At 32.6% G+C, this 21,005-nt stretch overlaps 1 long non-coding RNA gene across 1 annotated transcript; it reads left to right on the top strand.

Annotated features, from left to right (window-relative positions):
* The first annotated feature begins 13,224 nt into the window (after nt 1–13,224).
* LOC116026827 lies at nt 13,225–16,094 on the top strand. The gene is made up of 4 exons (XR_004099900.1): nt 13,225–13,496; nt 15,315–15,380; nt 15,796–15,847; nt 15,976–16,094. It is a non-coding gene; the product is annotated as an uncharacterized LOC116026827 (long non-coding RNA).
* The last annotated feature ends 4,911 nt before the right edge of the window (nt 16,095–21,005 follow it).

Raw genomic sequence — 21,005 nt, 5'->3', positions numbered from 1 at the left:
CCCAGGCCGTGCTCGACCTAAGCGTCGGCTATGCCCCAGTCTGTGCTTGATTGGAGGCCTCAGCTTTGGCCTTGGCGGGGGTTCATGCGCAATCATGGCCGTTATAACGAATTCCTCCTTTTTAGGGTGACGGTATGAGATTCTCAAGCATAAATAGTAGCATGGTTGTCTTGTTAAGACATCTACTTCATCTCTATGGTCTAATCATCAAATCTATTGTAATAGCATTACACATCCCTTGTAATCATCCTACAACATTACTATCAATACAATATTGTGCACCTGATACAGATTCATTGTCTTTCCTATTATATTATCCACATCAATTGTCATTTTTCGTATTATCCATTTATTTATTATTATCGGTTATTTGATTCGGCCTACCCAAGTCAGTTTAATCAACCACAATCACTCTAAGATAATCTATAGTTAAAATGAACTTAATTTCAATGGGCAAAGTGCGTAAAACGTGTATTTTTGTTGGTTAAAGAGTACGTCCTAAGAACTAGCGTTGTCTACACTTAGAAACATGCAGGAAATCGCGATGGAGAAGCTCCCTTAACTTATCAGGCGGACGATTGACCACCGTAGTACCCCAGGGTGACTCTTGGCCTATGTTGGCAAGGAAGTCGACACATTGATTCCCTTCTCGGAGGACATGAAGGATCTTAATGTCCTGGAATTGGCTTAGAAGGCGTTTGCAGTCCATGATGAGGATGTTCGACTGAAGAGTAGGAACTGCTTCCCTTCCCAGAACATGGATCATAGTCTTAGAATCTGTCTCAGCCTTGATCCTTGGCAAGGATGAGTCCCTCTCTGAAACCCCACAGCTCTGCCATGAAGTTGTTAGTCCGACCAATGTTAGAGCTGAAACCTATGATCCAGTTGTCAAGATGGTCTATGATCAGACCCAGCACTAGCTAGACTCGTGCTTGACTTCATGGCTCCATCAGTGTTGATCTTCACGAAACCAGGATGAGGGGGTGACCACGAAATCCAAATTTGAGAAGCTCTTTAATACTACATCTTTATGTCTCATGGTCCAAACCATATATAGATCACGATAAATAGCTCTACGAGCAATGTATATGCTTGTCACACATTCGCCAAATAGTGAAATCTACTCACCCACTCTCACCTACAATCTTGCAAAACGCCACCCCTATTACTTCTTTTGGTGGTTGAGTTTTTCAATTGAATTAACAAGTTTAAGTTTTAAAAATTTTGGTTAAAAATATTAATTATTGCATAATGTTTATGTTGGAAGTTATCATATTATTGATTTATGGATGTTAGTATCATATTAAAAAATCGTAAATTTAATTTATATCAATACTTTCTTAGTCTAACCTGTAACGTGTCATTTGTGAGTTTATGATCTAAGGTGTTGACTTTGGCCTTTGGTTTAGAATGGCTAAAACCAATACCTCTTTTTGTTAGTTGCAAATGGTATGGGCAGCAAGAACATAGGAATCTAAGTAAGAATATACTTAAATTTTAATTTTATATCCAATATCCAATATTATCACAAGATTAAAGAAAAAAAAAAGATATTTTAGTTTTTTGATATGCAATAGGGTAAATTTGTAAACTTCCTATCTTGAAAATTGTTTACGTCAATTTAAATAAATAAAATTGACCGTCTCAATATTTAATCACAAGCGCATGAGTTACGCCACGAATTTTAAAATTGATAAAAAAAAAAAAGTGAAAAGACCACATGATACATTAAAAAGAAGGCCAATGATGTAATTTTGCCTACTTAAAGCTAAAATTGACGGTTGGGTCTTGGCTAGTGGTTGAGAAATGTGTACGGTGTAACTATGATCTCTCACTTGGAAGGGCCACAGTTATACCGCTTGACTATAAGACCTTTGTCAAAAAAAGTACTATACTTTATTTAATGGCTCAATTACAAGAGTATTGATAAAAATGAAATTATAATTATAATATTTAAATAATAAATCATGTTTTTATATTTTTCAAAAAAAAAAATCATGTTTTTATTTCACTTTATCAAAGGCTCAAAGCCGTGTTTGGAAAGGCGAGGATGGTAAAACACTAAAACGTACTGTAATGATACTGTGATAGCACAGTAGGACTGTTTTGTCATTTTGAAAAAAAGCTGCAATGTTTTCAATATTTATTATTATTATTATTATTATCCTTTGGGTTTTTGTTATCCAGGGGCTCTTTTGTCCAAAAGAGATCACACACCCCCAGCTAAAGCTGCAATCCTGCATTTTGTGGTCCTCACGTGTATAAATTATGATGAGTGCGAGGGGCTAACATATAAAATTCATTTACAATTAATTACAAACTCCACCCCTAATCTTCATTTTATTGCACTATTTAGCCGTTTGAGGGGAGAAAACAAAACAAAACAAAACAAAACAGGCATTTAGGGATGATCATGATTCAGTTTGAACCGAACTAGACATTATAGTAAGTAAATTAAAATCGTAGGGGTGATTTCGGTTCCAATTCTAGTTCATAAATGGAATTCAAAAGGTTACTGTTTATAATCGAAACTCAAAATCGATTTATTAAAATCAAGAATCAAAATTGCTGGTTGAGGGTTTTGAATCGGGATTTTTTTAAAAAGAAAAGTATGGGCTTAGTTGGAATGGATTCAGGCGCAAAGAAATTACAAGCTTGAACTAACGGTTTAACCCATAACTGTGAACCGATGGATTGAAACTGACACCGAAACAATTTCTACCGTTTCAAACATATCATTACTCTTCTAACTCTCATTTACATATTTCTATCAAGTTTATTATGAGATGCTGAGATATGTAGCTTCCATTTAACCGTTTAACCATTAAACTTGAGCCACTCAACTATAACAAACCGATATTGTGACCTATACTCACTTAAGGCCTTGGGTGCTTGCTCAGTGCTCGCACCTCCTCTTCCATTACACTGCATATTTTAACATTACGTAAAACTTCTATACTAATAACATAAAATATTTTGATGAGACAGAGATTACTTATAAATAACAACACATTTAGTCTCATTGTTATGGTATTAATTCATCAATTATTTGTGATATAAATTTTGTCATTAAATTTGTAATTAAGATCCAATATAGTCACTAAAATTAAGGCTTCATTTAAACCTAAATATTAAATTTGCCAATCTACTAATAACTTATAAACTATATTTCCACAACAAATAATTTACAAATTAAATCCACACCACAACTACTATTGCGGGCAATTTTTTTTTTTTTTTGAGTTGAAGTATATGTAGAGTATTGTGTTCTTTCGGATGAAGAGGAAAATTTGTCGTTATTATTCAAAAGTTTTTACTTTTATCTAATACTTTGTAAATTATACAAATAATAAATTACATTGGTATATGGTGACAAGATTTTTTGAATTTTTTAATTTTTGTTAAGAATCACAAAAACTAATAATAATAAATTGTTGAGTTAATACATGATTTGGTTCATCGACTATTAAAATTTTACCACTTTGATCATCGATTTCCAAACCTGCTCAATTTCATCTCAACTATGCAATTGTTAATCAAAATGGTCATAATCATGACTATTTTGGTTCGGACAAAGAACTATTTTAGGTAAAAATTATATAATTGGAGATCAAATGGAATAAGTTTAAAAATCGAGAATCAAAGTAGTGAAATCTTAATAGCGATATACCAAATTGGGTATTAGCTCTAAATTGTTGAATAAACAAAACAGGGCAGTAATTGACTAGAATGCCCACAGGGAGTGTGTATTTTTACCATTGCAAGATATTATGAGCAGCTTTTCAATGCGTCAGACGTTTGAGTTAAAGCTTAAGAAAAGAACATTACTTTGTCTGACCGCTGTCTCCTCCTTTTACTAGGATTCAATTCAATTTCCTCGAGGTCTGCGAACTCCACCCATGGATAAATACACAACAAAACCCAAACAACAATATTACGTGATTTTATTTATTAGTGATATTTTGATTAATTAGTTGTTTTTTTAGTACTACTTACTCCGTTACGATGTAGTATCTGTTCATAATTACTTTCTCAACCTAGTGAAACATAAAGAGTCAACAGTTGCCTCGAACCCACTCACATCATCCATGTGAGAGTGTAAATCGGGACACCGCGTGTCACTAGACCATAAGATCTTTGGCTGATTCATTAATTGTTGATTAGTAATTACGGAGTAGTTACTAATAAAATTCGTCAAAATATACTAGGTTATATGAGAATATTGACAAGAATTGAGTTTGTGACATTCTTATATGAGAATCATAATCTAATTATTCATTGCAGGACAAATTTTGTACGGATTTAAGAAAATGATAAGAGGTTTGAAATTATAATTCTCCATGCCCAACCTTTCAACTAATCCATCATTTTGGAAGTAATTGACACGCAATTGATGACACGTAATATTACAAGTGAAAAAATGTGACATAGAAATGGAAAGAAAGTCATCATCAATCAAGCCATGCAGCATGCCAATATCAGACGGCTTCTCGAATTAATTTGTGACAACTACATTTAACAAGTCACATGATTAAGGTTTTGTTTTGAGTTTTTGCCCTTTTTTGGCCATTAATTTGTTTGACTTTGATTTTCTTTTTAATTATCTAATTACGTGTTGTGATAGGGGGATAGGACTATTACCTTGGGTTAAATCACTGATCCTCGATCTAGTATTATATGATGAAAGGCAAATCATTATATCGTGGACCAAGGTTCACTGTACTGTGGATCACAGTGTATGTGTGTGTTTTATATTGTGACTTGTGAGTTATGAATTTTGTACATGAAACAAATTAATAATTGTGTCTTACGATATGAATTTTTGTATCTTGTATAGTGAAATTCTATGTCTAGGAATACAAATTATGTACTTAAATCATATTTGAAAAATAAGCTGAGTAAATATATAGCATATGCTTGTGTATTGTGTTGTGATTTTTTGAGTTTTCTTATGGGTATGGATTTTATACCTTGTCGTTTTAGTCAAGTTCTCATAATGCTAAGGGAACCTTGGTCCATGATATAAATTGCCGATGAAAGGAAAGTAAGGCCAGCAATATTAACGGAGATCGAAATGGTCGCTTAGGCCTTGATCGACTTTTTGTCCAATAACATCTATGGAGATTTAGATCTTCTATCTTGATTAACTTTATTACCATACAAATATCGTTATTACCCGGCTCAGGGTAGTTTTTATACTTGTTCCGGATTCTAACTTACCATCTAGTTTTATCAAAATAGTTGACCTAATTACACATGTCAATCCTCCTCCATTAGTACTCCATAGCGACTAGATGCTCTAAATTATGTATAAATATTAATTAGTTCATTGTATTAAACACTCAAAGTTAATTTACACAAACACTTAGTATATAATGTCTCAATTATTTAAAAGGTTCAATTCTTTATTTTCATCTTCTTATTATTAATTAATTCCATTAAACACTAATAGAATAATGACAAAACAAAATAAAAAACGTGATAAATTAATAATAAAAAATAGACATTATATTTTGTCCCATTTTTTCACTTCGTTCACACATGGTCTCCAATCTTTTCCAATTTCCACCTTATATATTTTTTGTCCACATTTCGTTACACAGTTAGTGATTGGAAAATGAATGCCCAAAAGATTTTATGAACAATGGGGATATTGACATACTAAAAATAAAAAACATAAGTGTTGGGAATATTTGTTATTAGGTTTTGATGATACCAAAAATGTGTTAGAATTTATTTGTAATTATTAGTCTCCAAAAGAAGAAAATGAAGAAACATCAAGTTCAGTAAACTGCTACAGTAAGGTTCAGTAAACTGCTACAGTGACTTCGAGAGGTGCTACAGTACCATTCGCATGAGGCACTTTTGAACGAAGTTTTGAGGCCGAAGAAGAAGACAATAATCCATGAGAGGAGGATGGAAAAGGAGTTTGGATGTCATAGAATAAGGATATGATCCACGAGAGGTGGATTGGAAAGCCAAAGTACTCGTGAGAGGTAGATTAAAATGGTTGCAAGACATCAAGTTCGCGCTGCTACAGTACTTCGAGAGATGCTACAGTAATTCGAGAGGTGCTACAGTACCATCCGCAGGAGACGTTTTTTAACGGAGTTTTGAGGCCAAAGAAGAACATAAAAATCCACGAGAGGTGGATGGGAAAGGAGTTTGGATGTCATAGAAGAAGGATATAACTCACGAGAGGTGAATTGGAAAGCCAAAAGACTCGTGAGAGGTGGATCAAAATGGCTGCGAGACATCAAATTTTCGAGAGATGCTACAGTACTATTGCTACAGTGAATTCGAGAGATCGAGAGTTCGAGAGATCGATCGAGAGGTTCGAGAGATCACAAGAGATGAAAACTCGATGCTACAGTGAAATTGCTACAGTACTCGAGAGGTGAATAATACTATTGCTACAGTGACATGAATAGTACTATTGCTACAATAATCACGAAAAATACTCAGATGAAATTGGTTCAATGAGTATTATTCTAGCAAGAAGACTTTTGGAAGAAGAAGTTGCGAGAGGTATGAAGAAATCCTTCAAGCTAGTTCAAGATTCAACTAAGGAATTAATTATACACTTGGAAGATGTCACATGGGAAAAGGTAATATGGGTGACAATATTTTATTTGAAAGAGTTCAAATAAAATTCAAAGTGATCAGGAGAAAGCTAAAGATGGAGAATGGGCATGAATATTTTATTCAAGAAAGATGGGCTCAAGATAGTGGAAAGAATATTAAATCAAGCATGAAGACAAAGTTTCTTATCAACATGCAAGACACCATACGGAAATAATGGGAGTGGAATATTTTATGGAAGACTTCAAGTGGGATTTCAGATCAAGCTAGCACATGGGATACAAATTAAGGTGGAGCTTCAACGGGTAAAGTATGGAGACTTGAACAAGGAAATATTTTATCAACTCCACTAAGCACGTGAAGGAGACAAAAATTAATGTGGGTTGTTTGGCAGATTTGGACTGCTGCCAAACGGTCAAATTAGCAACGGGAATGTTTCTTCCCAAATATAAAACCCCAAGGCTTAGAAGAAAAGAATACAAAGGTTGAATACAAGGATACCAAGAGTGAATACGAGTGAATACCAAGGGGGAAAACAAGACAGTGAATGCACATAAAGAAAAGAGAGGAAAAGCTCAGCTTCGAGACATAAAATTCCAGTGTGCATATTCTAAGCTTAAAAGATAAAAGAATCACTTTGATTCTTTTACTAGTCCAGCACAAACACAACAACACCAACTTTCGAAGGGAAGTTTTGAGTAGGCAGTGAAGGATAGGTGGACGGTGCGGCCATTCGCTATCTCAAGGATTGTCAGGCAGTGAAGGATAGGAAGACGGTGCGGCTATCTTCTATCTCAAGGATTGTCAGACAGTGAAGGATAGGAAGACGGTGCGACCATTCGCTATCTCAAGGATTGTCAGCCAGTGAAGGATAGGAAGACGGTGCGGCTGTTTTCTATCTCAAGGATTGCCAAGAAGGGAAGAAGCGGGTTGCTTCTGTCCAGACTTTATATTGGTGATAATACATAGTGGATTTGCTCCTTGGAGTGAAAGGAGAACAGTGGACGTAGGCTGCGTTGGCCGAACCACTCAAATTCCTATCTTGCACTTTACTTTACTGTTATTATTATTATTGTGCAACTAACCCCATAACTCTTATTCACACGAGCACACAATTTACAAAACGCTACAATCATATTTTACGCAAGCTTGAGACTTCCGCTGCAAGGAAATTTATTTCCTTAATTCTTTTCAGCTCACTTTGAGTTAGAATCGAAAATTTGATAAAGTCTATTCAACCCCCCTTCTAGACTTTATAGCTTGCTCATCCGGGACCAACAATAAGTCGTTTTTCCTATTTAATGTATAATAATTATCACTAAAATTATTTAGAAGATTTGTCTCAGTCAAACTTTTTAACAATTTGTGTTCCGATAATTCATTGTCTTTAATCATAGTATTATAGAAAGTTCTATGTTAGGATGACTGTTAAGTATTGGAAAAATGATAAGTTGATATTAGTTGTAAATTCATTGCATCGGAAGAGCTAGGTACAACCGACAGGTTTGTATACATTGTGTGTTTAATTTATGTTATACATAATGAATCGTGTATTGTTAATTGAATCTATATTATAAGTGATAATAATATACCCGAGCCTATAAGACAATTATCGATTAGTTTTCGATTTTAGTAGTGCGTTTTCTGACCTTTTAAATCAGGAAGTAGACTTTATCCCGACGACAAGCAACACATAAAATATCCTCTCAACCGTCACACCCCTCGAGTCTCTTCAGTGATAAATATAAGGATGTTCCCCCCTCTCATGTGTAATAGGTTGCAAATCACATAGAAGAGACAAATCGTACTAGGAAGACCTTGTGTGACGAGCTCAATCGAGAGTATTATTGACAAGAATCGAACTCGTTACCTTTATATATAAGAACCGTGTTTCATCTACTCGACCGTCCTTTTCAGAACAATGTTTTCAATTTGATGTGGATTTTTAATTATCTTCATTTCTAATTTATTTATAATTTTTTAAATTTATTTTTCACGTCTTCTTATTATTAATTCAGTTAAACATTAACAAAATAATGACAAATAATAGACAAATGAGGAAAATTAGGAATCAAAAGTAAAATATTTTGTCCCCATTTTTTTCACTTTGTTCACACATGATCTCCAATCTTTTCCACCTTATCTATCTTTTGTCCATATTTCCACCTTATTATTAATTCCGTTAAACATTAATAAAAAAAAGTGACAAATAATAGACAAATGAGGAAAATGAATGCTCAAAAAACTTTTATGAATAATGTGGATATTGACCTATATAATAAAAATGACCAAAAAAAATTCGATTGTACCATTCAATATATCATTATCACTAAAACTATTGAGACAATTTGTTACTCTTACACAATATTTTCAACGTCATTGTAAAATTTTAAAAGAATAATTATACTATTCAGATAAATCAACCTTTACAAACCCCACAAGTTTAAGCATATTAACGCGTTACAATATATCACTTTTTCATTATTCTCATTTTACGTAAGAGAGTGATATATCACTTTTTCATTATTCTCATTTTACGTAAGAGAGTGTTCAAGAGAACAATTAAAGTAATAACAGTAAAATTAGAACGATTTATTTGTACCGATATATTGAACCTTTACCATTTTAGTTGAAAATTTTACATTAAAACAATTGGTCACTCTAATCATTCTCCTAAACACACTATTAAAACAATTGGTCACTCTAATCATTCTCCTAAACACACTTTAACATAGTCTCACACGCTGAAGTTACAACCGATTGAAAATAGTTTGTTTGACCCGAAGAATGTGGTACATGTACTAAATATATATATATATATATATATATATATATATATATATATAAAGTTTCAATGCCTCTTAGTCAATATTTGTCATTTATAAACACATTATCCAATATTAAATTACTGAGTAGTAAACATTATCATGGTTGAAAAAATTGCTAGGTGTTAATCAGGTGCCCGGGGACGCCTAAGCGACAATTTATCGGTGCCTAGAAGCTCGTCTATTTTTTTATTTTTTAAAATTTGTTCAATTTTTCAAGACTATTAATTATAAACTATTTAATACTTTAATAGTTAATACTAAAATATTGAATATTAACCTAAAAAACATATAGACTTTAAACAATTTAGGGTTATTTTGTTTAAAACGATATGATGTCGTTTTGAGTGAAATAACTCATTAAAAAAAATAACAATAGCTAATCGGCCGACTAGGCGGTCAGCGCCTAAGCGGCGCTTAGGTGGCCGAGCAGACCATCGATTATGGTGATACGCTAGGTGGGTGGCCGGCGCCTAGAGACTGAATTTTTGTAACACTGAACGCTGTATGATTAAATTAAAGATCAGAAAAGGATATTAATCACAACCCTTTCTAGAAGACATGGAAGTCAAATAAAAAAACAAACACCACAATAGAAATGGTCCTCTTAAATGTTTTAAGGGCTAAACATACACACATATATATAGGTTTACTAATCAACGCATGAATGGATCACAGTACAATCTTTCTTCTCTCAACTATACAAAAGGGTGAAAGACCACAACTAAAACAACATTTGACTGCATGCAAGCCAATGACAACATTGCTATTTCATTTCTTTCTATGTTTCACTCTTTTTGTATGCATGTACTAAGGTGCAGTGATGTGAACAAGTGTGATGGGGAACATTGTGGGTGGGCCTAGAAGGGGGGAAACAATGGCCAAAAAGAGGTGTGCCCTTTGTCCATATACAATGGGGGCAGTCCAAAATTTGGGAACTTGAGTGGGGAAAAAAGAAAAATGGAAAGGGGGTGGGTGGGGGATGTATAATTACTGTATGAGTATGTTTGGTGAAACCCATGAATTTGACATGTCATTGAGGATGGCTTAGTTTTATCCTTAGTCCCATGTGATGCCTATCCAAACCACAACTCATTATCATATGTGGGGAAGCTATATTCAAGGTAGACCAACCATAGCAAATATCTCATGGCTAGAAAGAGCGAGAGATTTGGGAGTTGGGACAAGACAACAAATTTTTAATCTTTAAGGTTTGGTTATTGTCAATACCCTCTTAATTGAACTCGTCGTATGTGGTCTATCTAGTGCGATTTAGTTACCTGTGATTTGTGAGCTATTACATAACAGAATTTACCTAGTAAACACAGATCATCATATAGTGATTGCGGATTTTCTTTATCACCTAACAAAATTAAATCAAACAAATTAGTTACTAACATGTCAAGTGTATAATACAAAAGACATTCAACATTTTTTGAGTAATATGAACGTAATAGTTATCTACCATACAAAAATAAAAAATTGTAGCTAAATATAAAAAATTAGATATAACTATTTAAATGAAATTTAAATCTTGCCATATATTATCCAACAATCCTCACATATTTCAAAAGGTTGAATAAAAAAAGTAAAGCACAATGCTTAGTTTCTGCATGGGACAATAAAGCGTAGACTGTATTGTCTTTTGGATTTGAATGAGATGACTACTACAAACAATGAAACTTCACTTCAATAACCATATTGGGGTCTTTAGCAATTAATTAATAGACCGAGTTGATTATGTTTGTGGATAATTGATAGCTATTAGTGTAGTATTAATATCACTAGTATTTTACCCGTGTGATGCACGGTCTAAAAATTATAAAATTTATTGTCGAATTGTATGGAATTATTGAACATGATACACCTTAATTGGGATTGCTTGATTTTTGTGTGGATGTTCAAGTTGAATTTAAATTAAAATTTGTGGATGCAATTCAGAAGAAGTTTAAGTGAAATCATCGATAGAGATGCGTATTATTAAATTTTAATTGTTATTAGTATTATCGGGAGGAGGAACATCCTTATCTAGCAAAGCGAGTACTTCCTGTATGTCCCCCAGTGCTAATTCAGGAATATCAGGAAATATAGGAGCTTGAGCTTGTGATAAACTCTCAGGAATAATCGAAGGAATAGCTGTCGGATCTATATACCTTCGCTTTTTGGAACTATTCCTATCACATTTATCTCTGAGCCTTGTGGTTGTCTCAGCCAACTCTATGTTTGGATTTTGTAGAATCGCCTTCTTCTCATCTTCTAGCTCCTTTATTACCCTTTGAAGTTCAACTTGATCTTTGATTTCACCGAATTCCTACACCACAAATTGTTAAACCTCCTTCAATAATATCAAGTTGAAAGAGAAGTATAAATTACCTGGACATTTGCTAATAGCCTGTCCAAACTCACAAGTTTCTGATAAGGCAGTAGGAAATCCCTACTCCCCTACATTTTTTCTTAAAAGTTGCTCTCCCGACCTGCAATTCTTTTGCAGCTTGATCAGCGGTCAGATAGAAATAATTAGAAAACATTTCAAAAGTTAATGTGGTAGTATCACAAAATGTTCTTCTAGTCCTCTTTCTCCCAACAAAAATATTGGCATTTATGTTTGCTACATCTACCGGTGCAGTGGTATTATCTTCCTCCACCACAACATTGGTACTTTGATCTGTAGCCACAACATCTGTAATCGCAGTACCTACGTTAAAAAGTTACATGTTAACATCACACCTATAGAATAAGGTTTGAATTCTTGAAAATTGTCAAACACTTACCAATTATCTCATTCGATTCTGGTGGAGCATTCTCAAAATTTTCGATAGTAGTAAGATCTATGATTTGTGCACTATCCCTTAATGGTGATAGATGAATCTCATCCCAAAAGGAAGAGTTATCCAGAGATGAGGAAGGAGTAGTATTTGCCATTTTGATAAAGTGCGAAAGGAGTAAGTGAATAATAAGTTTAGAATTGGAGACTGCTCAGAAGTGAACGTGAGCAATAGAATGGTAAATTGAAAGGGAAAGACGAATGGTGAATTTATAGCGAGGAGAAATTGGTGTGAGAAGATAAAGCGACAGTACGTTAACACTGTGTAAGCCGATTGAGTATTTTGAGGTTGGTTGTCCCATCAAATGATAACAATTACCGCGTCATACTGTTTACGACGTTTGCGGTTTCAAACGTTTTTGTCAAAAGGGAATAGTGTTATGTCGGGACTACTGTTGATAATAAAGGCAAAAGACGATTACAGTCTCCTGTCATTTGAGGGAGAAATGGGGCTAACCAAGAACATAAAGCATAAAGACAATTACAGTCTCCAGTCATTTGTCATAAGATAATAAGTAATTGGTCGGGTGGTTACTGTTTATAATAACGACGTATTATATATATATGCGTGTACTGTGGCAATTTAACTACATTTTAAAAATAATTATTTAATTTTTTTAAAACTATTAATTAGTAAAGATTGGGATGTTCGGGTTCTGCATGCATATCGAGAGCATAACAGAGTGGCAGATTGGTTGGTTAAGAAAGTTCTTGAGTGGCTTCGAGACTTAAGAATGATGCCTCAACCGGAGACTTGAGATTTTTAGACTTCTGAACGATGACTTCATAAGTATGCCTCGGTCTCGTGTAGTCAACATAAATACTTAGTCGGTTTTCCCCCTCCATTTGAATCTTCACAACAAAAACACTAAGTAATCAAGTGTTTAAAAACTCTTATTACGGTTTACCATGCAATTTTTATTTATTTATTTATTTATTTTTTTAATTCAAAGAAAGTTTGAGTATAGTTGTTGGTCCTCGTGGGCCGTTTATTGGATTTTAGGCCTTTTACAGGTCAAGTAGAAAGTGAGCCTATGGGCTTCTAAACTGGGATTGCATGTAACTGATGTAAGTTAAAAATCCATACTATTCAGAGTTTCAAATAATAACGACTAACGAGAGACAAAGTTGGTCTTGGTCTTGGTCTTGGTCTTGGTCTCACTCCTCTTCGACGACGACAATAGGTAATTATTTTTTTTCCTCTCTCTTCTGCAAGCTCAACTGCTCTCCCCAACCCAGGCTTCTTCTCCAAAAGCAACTTTGAGGTGCGTTCACCCCTTTCCTCCCTTTACCTTTTTATTTTCTGGAGTAGATGAAAATTTAAATCCGCCCTCTCCCCTCCCATTTTTACATTCTTGATGAAATCAGAAGTTTAATATTTTGGGTTGTTTAATTTTTTTTATACAAAGATCGGTGATTTTATTGTAGATCTCTGACTTAGTGGGTCTTTTTGAATTCAAGATTCTGTTTTCTTGGGTTTATCTTTCACTAAAAAATACTGTAGGTAAATTCAAATGTATATCTTTGTGTAATGGGTCTTTTTGAATTCAGGATTCTGGGTTTATCTTTCACTAAATACTGTGTGTAAATTCAAATGTATATCGTTGTGTATGGGTTTCTTTGAATTCAGTATTCTGTTTTCTTGGGTTTATCTTTCACTAAATACTGTGTTTAAATTCAAATGTACATCTGTGTTTATGAGTTTTGTCTCTGTGGCAGTATTGATTTTGTATTCAAAGGATCGGTGATATTTTTTTTGTGGATCTCTTTAAAAATCCTGTTGAGTGCACAAACTATTATTGGACCTCTTGATGTTTTTAGTGAGTCTTTTTTGAATTCATGATTCTGTTTTGTTGGGGTTATCTTTCACTAAATACAGTTAAATACTGTAAATTCAAATGTATATCTTTGTGTTGTATGGGTTTCTTTGAATTCAGGATTCTCTTTATTCAAATGTATTATCTTTGTGTGTATGGGTTTCTTTGAATTCTTGGTAAAATCAGAATTGGTGTGAAAAAGAAGGAAAAACAATCTGAGTGAAATGAGAGTGTCTAGATTTACACTAACCTTTTTTTGCAGGTCATAAAGGAGTTGAAATGGAGCTGTTGGAAATTATTGAGGAACTGTTCCTGGAGCTGGAAATCAGCAGTGAAAGGAGCCAGTTTCAATTTTAATTGCTTGATTATTTGTATTGTGCTGGCTGTTTAGTTGTTGGATTGGTAATTGAATGTTGATCATTTGTTGTTAGGGGCTGAATTGTTAGAGGGCTGGGAGGCTATTGCATAAGGGTGGGTTCTATTTGCATAAATCTTTGGTCTCCTCAGTCCGATTATGAGTTGGTAAGAGTCTCTCATGTTTTGGTATAGCATACACATTGAGTTGGGAGTACTCTTGAGTAGTTGGTTTAATTGATAGTTGATTGGAGATTGGTTGTTGTGGGAAAATAATGAAAGAGATAATGAGAAATAATATTGGGATGGGATGGAGTGTGGTGAACCATTGCTTAGCATTTGAGTTGTGAAACCTACCCCGGTTAAAACGCAGAGATCTGTGCGGGGATGGTTGACTTGAATGCTAAGGGTGGTGGGGAGGGAGCCATTGCTTAGTTTCTTTAGTCATAAGCCTCTGGTGATAAAATGCGGAGCTCCGTACACTTGGAGGTGGCTAGTGGAACTAAGGGTGGAGGTGGTGAGAACTATTGCTTGGTATGAGTGTTACTAAGGCCCTCGAGGGTTAAAATACAGGGCTCTGTACCTCGGGGGTTGATGCTTGTGCCAAGGGTAGTGGGTTTGCTTGATATATGCCTATTCGGGTATTGGTCCCAACCTCTTGTGTGGGACTAAAACATGATGATGACACTTTTGAGATTGATAATTGGTTGAGGAGATTAGGACTTATGTTTATAGAACTTGCTTTGCTGATAGTCTTTTGACCTTAGTTGTACATAGGGGTTTAGTAGATTTGTAAGGCATTAGCCTCTTTTCCTAGCCATGGTCACTTTTGGGCCTTGCTTGTACAGAAACCTTTTGGATATCTATCAAGGTATGTTTTTCATGGGAATTCTAATTTAGTTTTTCATTCAGGATATCTATCAGGATTATGAGGCAACCATTCAGTGCTTTAGATGCTTAAAAGGCACATTGGAGAAGGTACCTTGGCTTGTTTGATAGGAGCTTACTATGAAAGCATTTAACTGTGATTTTTCTTTGTGCCTTTAATGTCAATTATGTGGTTATCTTTGTTTGTGATTTTAGCCCTACTTTGTATGGGATTTCATGCTCATACTTCATTGATTATTGTTACTTATTATTATTTTTCTGGTGTAGCAGTGTGTTGTCTGTAATTGATGCTAAAACAGATGCATGAATCTGTTTTGCACTTCTATATTATATATAGGTTGGATGTTGATTTTGCATTACCTTAATTTCACATCAATGCCTTGCTATTTAAGGTCCCTGCATTAGTGGCCTGTACTTCAATGCATTTTTTCTTTATCAATTAATTAAACAAGTCAGTTCTCTAACTGAATTACCTTAAATCTGATTCATGTAATGGTCATTCCAGAGCAATGTATGACAGGAGATGTTCAGATGCAGCCTTGATATTGGGAAGTGGAGTGAGTTAACCCCTTGATTCTTGTGCTGTTTGTTTGTTTGTTTTTTTTTTTTTTTTTTTTTTTTGTTCAGAAACCTTTTGCTCTGCTATGTAAAGATTGGTATTTGATATGGCTCTGTTTCTTTATAGGGTATTGCTCCATGCTTATGCAATTATAGTAAGTACTCCTAATGACATTTCTACTCAATACTTTCTGATGATAAACTGTCTGGTTGTTCATATTGCTGCTGTTTATAGTTATGAGCAGCAATGAAGCATCATCATCTGCTTTATAAATTTCTTGAAATCAAGAATTAGGTAAATCAATTATCATACTATTGTTGCATTAGAATGTTCTTGTTTCTCTTATTCTAAATTCTGATGGAATGACCTAAAATTGAGGCCCATATTATTTTGAGGTTTGTATCCTGATCATATCCATCTATCTCAGAGTCAATGGATGGTGTTGCCACTATTTATTGGTGTACTTTTTCCTACTTTTTCTTCTATATGCACACATGCATGCATACAATAAACACACACACACACACATTTTAGTCTTTCTTTTGATTTCATTTAGGAGTGCTTGGTTCATGCCTTTTGTATGCATTATCAGATTTGGTTTGGTTTTGATTACCTTGTTTGTTTTTCCTCACTTCTGTAGTTCTGTTACTCCAATATCAAATTCAATTCTTTTAGTGATGACAAAGTCATTACCTTCCCCATCCCTTAAGAGTTAGAATGGATTGATAACTTGATTTCTAGATTGGATGTGATAGAAATATTGCAAAAGCCCATGTATTTTATATGCTTGAGAGGTAGCTAAGGATCTTAATAAATTCAAATGTATATCTTTGTGTGTATGGGTTTTGTCTCTGTGGCAGTATTGATGAAATTTAAATTGGAAGTTCTATATTCTGGGTTTAATTTATTATACGAAGATTGGTGATTTTTTCTTGTAGATTCTATATTATGGGTTTAATTTTTTATACAAAGATTGGTGATTTTTTTATAGATCTCTTTAAAAATCCTGTTGAGTGGACAAAAGATTATCGGATCTCTTGATGTTAATCAGTCTTTTTTTAATCTTGATTATGTTTTGTTGGGTTATCTTTTACTTATACTGTTAAGTACTATTTGTAAATTCAATTGTATATCTTCTTTACTACGGCTTTTGTCTCTCTGGCTAGGTTTCTGTTAATTTATAGTGGAATAAGGTTCAAATTGGCCACTGAACGTAACCTGAAAGTGCAATTAGGCCACTGACAGAAAAAAATGTGCAATTAGGCCACTGAACACTCCAAATGCATGCAATTTCACCTGATAGCAGGTTACCTTCAATTTCATCAGGTTGCCTGCTTACATGGATTGTGATGTGGCATTTTAAAATAACTTTTTAATAATAAATATAAAAAAGTAAAATTAAAAATTTTAAAAATATTAATTTTTAAATAATATTTTTAATATTAATTTTTTTAATATTTTAATATTTTTAATATTAATAATTTTAATTAATTTTTATTTTTAAAGTTTATTATTTAATAAATATTAAAAATAAAAATTTAAAATTTAAAAATATTAATTTTTTAATATTTTTAATATTAATTGTTAAAAATTTTTTAATATTAATATTTTTAATATTATTTTTTAATATTTTTAATTAATTTTTAATTTTAAAGTTTATTATTAAAAAATATTTTAAAATGTCAACTCATCATCCATGTAAGCAGGCAACCTGATGAAATGGAAGGTAACCTGCTGTCAGGTGAAATTGCATCAATTTGAAGTGTTCAGTGGCCTGATTGCACATTTTTTTCGTTCAGTGGCCAATTTGAGCCTTATTCCATTTATAGTCATTATTTGTGGCTATTGGAGTTACTTTGTTTGNTTTTTTTTTTTTTTTTTTTTTTTTTTTTTTTTGTTCAGAAACCTTTTGCTCTGCTATGTAAAGATTGGTATTTGATATGGCTCTGTTTCTTTATAGGGTATTGCTCCATGCTTATGCAATTATAGTAAGTACTCCTAATGACATTTCTACTCAATACTTTCTGATGATAAACTGTCTGGTTGTTCATATTGCTGCTGTTTATAGTTATGAGCAGCAATGAAGCATCATCATCTGCTTTATAAATTTCTTGAAATCAAGAATTAGGTAAATCAATTATCATACTATTGTTGCATTAGAATGTTCTTGTTTCTCTTATTCTAAATTCTGATGGAATGACCTAAAATTGAGGCCCATATTATTTTGAGGTTTGTATCCTGATCATATCCATCTATCTCAGAGTCAATGGATGGTGTTGCCACTATTTATTGGTGTACTTTTTCCTACTTTTTCTTCTATATGCACACATGCATGCATACAATAAACACACACACACACACATTTTAGTCTTTCTTTTGATTTCATTTAGGAGTGCTTGGTTCATGCCTTTTGTATGCATTATCAGATTTGGTTTGGTTTTGATTACCTTGTTTGTTTTTCCTCACTTCTGTAGTTCTGTTACTCCAATATCAAATTCAATTCTTTTAGTGATGACAAAGTCATTACCTTCCCCATCCCTTAAGAGTTAGAATGGATTGATAACTTGATTTCTAGATTGGATGTGATAGAAATATTGCAAAAGCCCATGTATTTTATATGCTTGAGAGGTAGCTAAGGATCTTAATAAATTCAAATGTATATCTTTGTGTGTATGGGTTTTGTCTCTGTGGCAGTATTGATGAAATTTAAATTGGAAGTTCTATATTCTGGGTTTAATTTATTATACGAAGATTGGTGATTTTTTCTTGTAGATTCTATATTATGGGTTTAATTTTTTATACAAAGATTGGTGATTTTTTTATAGATCTCTTTAAAAATCCTGTTGAGTGGACAAAAGATTATCGGATCTCTTGATGTTAATCAGTCTTTTTTTAATCTTGATTATGTTTTGTTGGGTTATCTTTTACTTATACTGTTAAGTACTATTTGTAAATTCAATTGTATATCTTCTTTACTACGGCTTTTGTCTCTCTGGCTAGGTTTCTGTTAATTTATAGTGGAATAAGGTTCAAATTGGCCACTGAACGTAACCTGAAAGTGCAATTAGGCCACTGACAGAAAAAAATGTGCAATTAGGCCACTGAACACTCCAAATGCATGCAATTTCACCTGATAGCAGGTTACCTTCAATTTCATCAGGTTGCCTGCTTACATGGATTGTGATGTGGCATTTTAAAATAACTTTTTAATAATAAATATAAAAAAGTAAAATTAAAAATTTTAAAAATATTAATTTTTAAATAATATTTTTAATATTAATTTTTTTAATATTTTAATATTTTTAATATTAATAATTTTAATTAATTTTTATTTTTAAAGTTTATTATTTAATAAATATTAAAAATAAAAATTTAAAATTTAAAAATATTAATTTTTTAATATTTTTAATATTAATTGTTAAAAATTTTTTAATATTAATATTTTTAATATTATTTTTTAATATTTTTAATTAATTTTTAATTTTAAAGTTTATTATTAAAAAATATTTTAAAATGTCAACTCATCATCCATGTAAGCAGGCAACCTGATGAAATGGAAGGTAACCTGCTGTCAGGTGAAATTGCATCAATTTGAAGTGTTCAGTGGCCTGATTGCACATTTTTTTCGTTCAGTGGCCAATTTGAGCCTTATTCCATTTATAGTCATTATTTGTGGCTATTGGAGTTACTTTGTTTGTTTGTTTGTTTGTTTTGTTTTGTTTTGTTTTTAATATAGTGGATTGGGTACACAATGCGCTTCAATTTAAGGTGAATTCTTATTTGATATTTTTGGTTTGGGCTTGTGTGAAGTTTTTCATTTTTGGATATTGAATTGTATTTTGATGAACTGGGATTTAATTCAAAGGTGGATTGTTATGGATTTCTTGATAGAGGCTTGTGTGTTTTTATTATTAATTGTTTTAGTTGTTTTTGATGTAGACACATTCTGTTGTAACTTTAGGTGAATATGTATTGAAGTAGACACATTCTGTTGTAACTTTAGGTGAATATGTATTGAATTTGACACATTCTGTTGTAACTTTAGGTGAATATGTATTGAATTTAAACAAGCGTTCTTTTAGTTTTTTATTATATATTGTGCTTAGTATTTCTTGCTTTTCTTGTTTAATTTTCTGTTAAAAATTCATGGGAATTCTAATTTAGTTTTTCTTTGTGTTGTTTTGTTTTGTTTTTAATATAGTGAATTTGGTACACAATATGATTCAATTTAAGGTGAATCCTTATTTGATTTTTTTGGTTTGGGCTTGTGTGAAGTTTTTCGTTTTTTGATATTTAATTGTTTTTTGATGAACTGCGCTTTAATTCAAAGGTGGATTGTTATGGATTTTTCTTGATAGAGGCTTGTGTGTTTTTATTATTAATTGTTTTAGTTGTTTTTGATGTAGACACATTCTGTTGTAACTTTAGGTGAATATGTATTGAATTTTCTTTATGGGGCTTTGGGTTTCTTTCATCATTATTTGTTTCATTTGTTGTTGATATATTGAATTGAGATAATTTGACACACTGCAGTAAATAAATTGAATTGTGTATGATGTTGTTCTTTTAGTTTTTTATTATAAATTGTGCTTAGTATATCTTGTTTTTTGTGTTTAATTTTCTGTTTAAAATTCTTTGGAATTCTAATTTAGTTTTTCTTTGTTTATTTGTTTGTTTTGTTTTGTTTTTAATATAGTGAATTGGGTACACAATATGCTTCAATTTAAGGTGAATCCTTATTTGATTTTTTTGGTTTGGGCTTGTGTGAAGTTTTTCATTTTTGGATATATTGAATTGTGTTTTGATGAACTGTACTTTAATTCAAAGGTGGATTGTTATGGATTTTTCTTGATAGAGTCTTGTGTGTTTTTGTTATTAATTGTTTTAGTTGTTTTTGATGTAGACACATTTTGCTGTAACTTAAGGTGAATTTGTATTGATTCTTCTTGATGGGGCTTTGGATTTCTTTCATCATTATTTGTTCCATTTGTTGTTGATATATTGAATTGATATAATTTGACACACGTGAATTGTGTATGATGTTAAGTGGTTTCAAGTGTTCTTTTAGTTTTTTATTATATATTGTGCTTAGTATCTCTTGCTTTTCGTGTTTAATTTTCTGTTTAAAATTCATGGGAATTCTAATTTAGTTTTTC

The sequence above is a fragment of the Ipomoea triloba genome, chromosome 8 (genome assembly GCF_003576645.1).
Source record: "Ipomoea triloba cultivar NCNSP0323 chromosome 8, ASM357664v1".
Classification (NCBI taxonomy): domain Eukaryota; kingdom Viridiplantae; phylum Streptophyta; class Magnoliopsida; order Solanales; family Convolvulaceae; genus Ipomoea; species Ipomoea triloba.
This window is presented reverse-complemented; position numbering and strand designations above follow the sequence as displayed.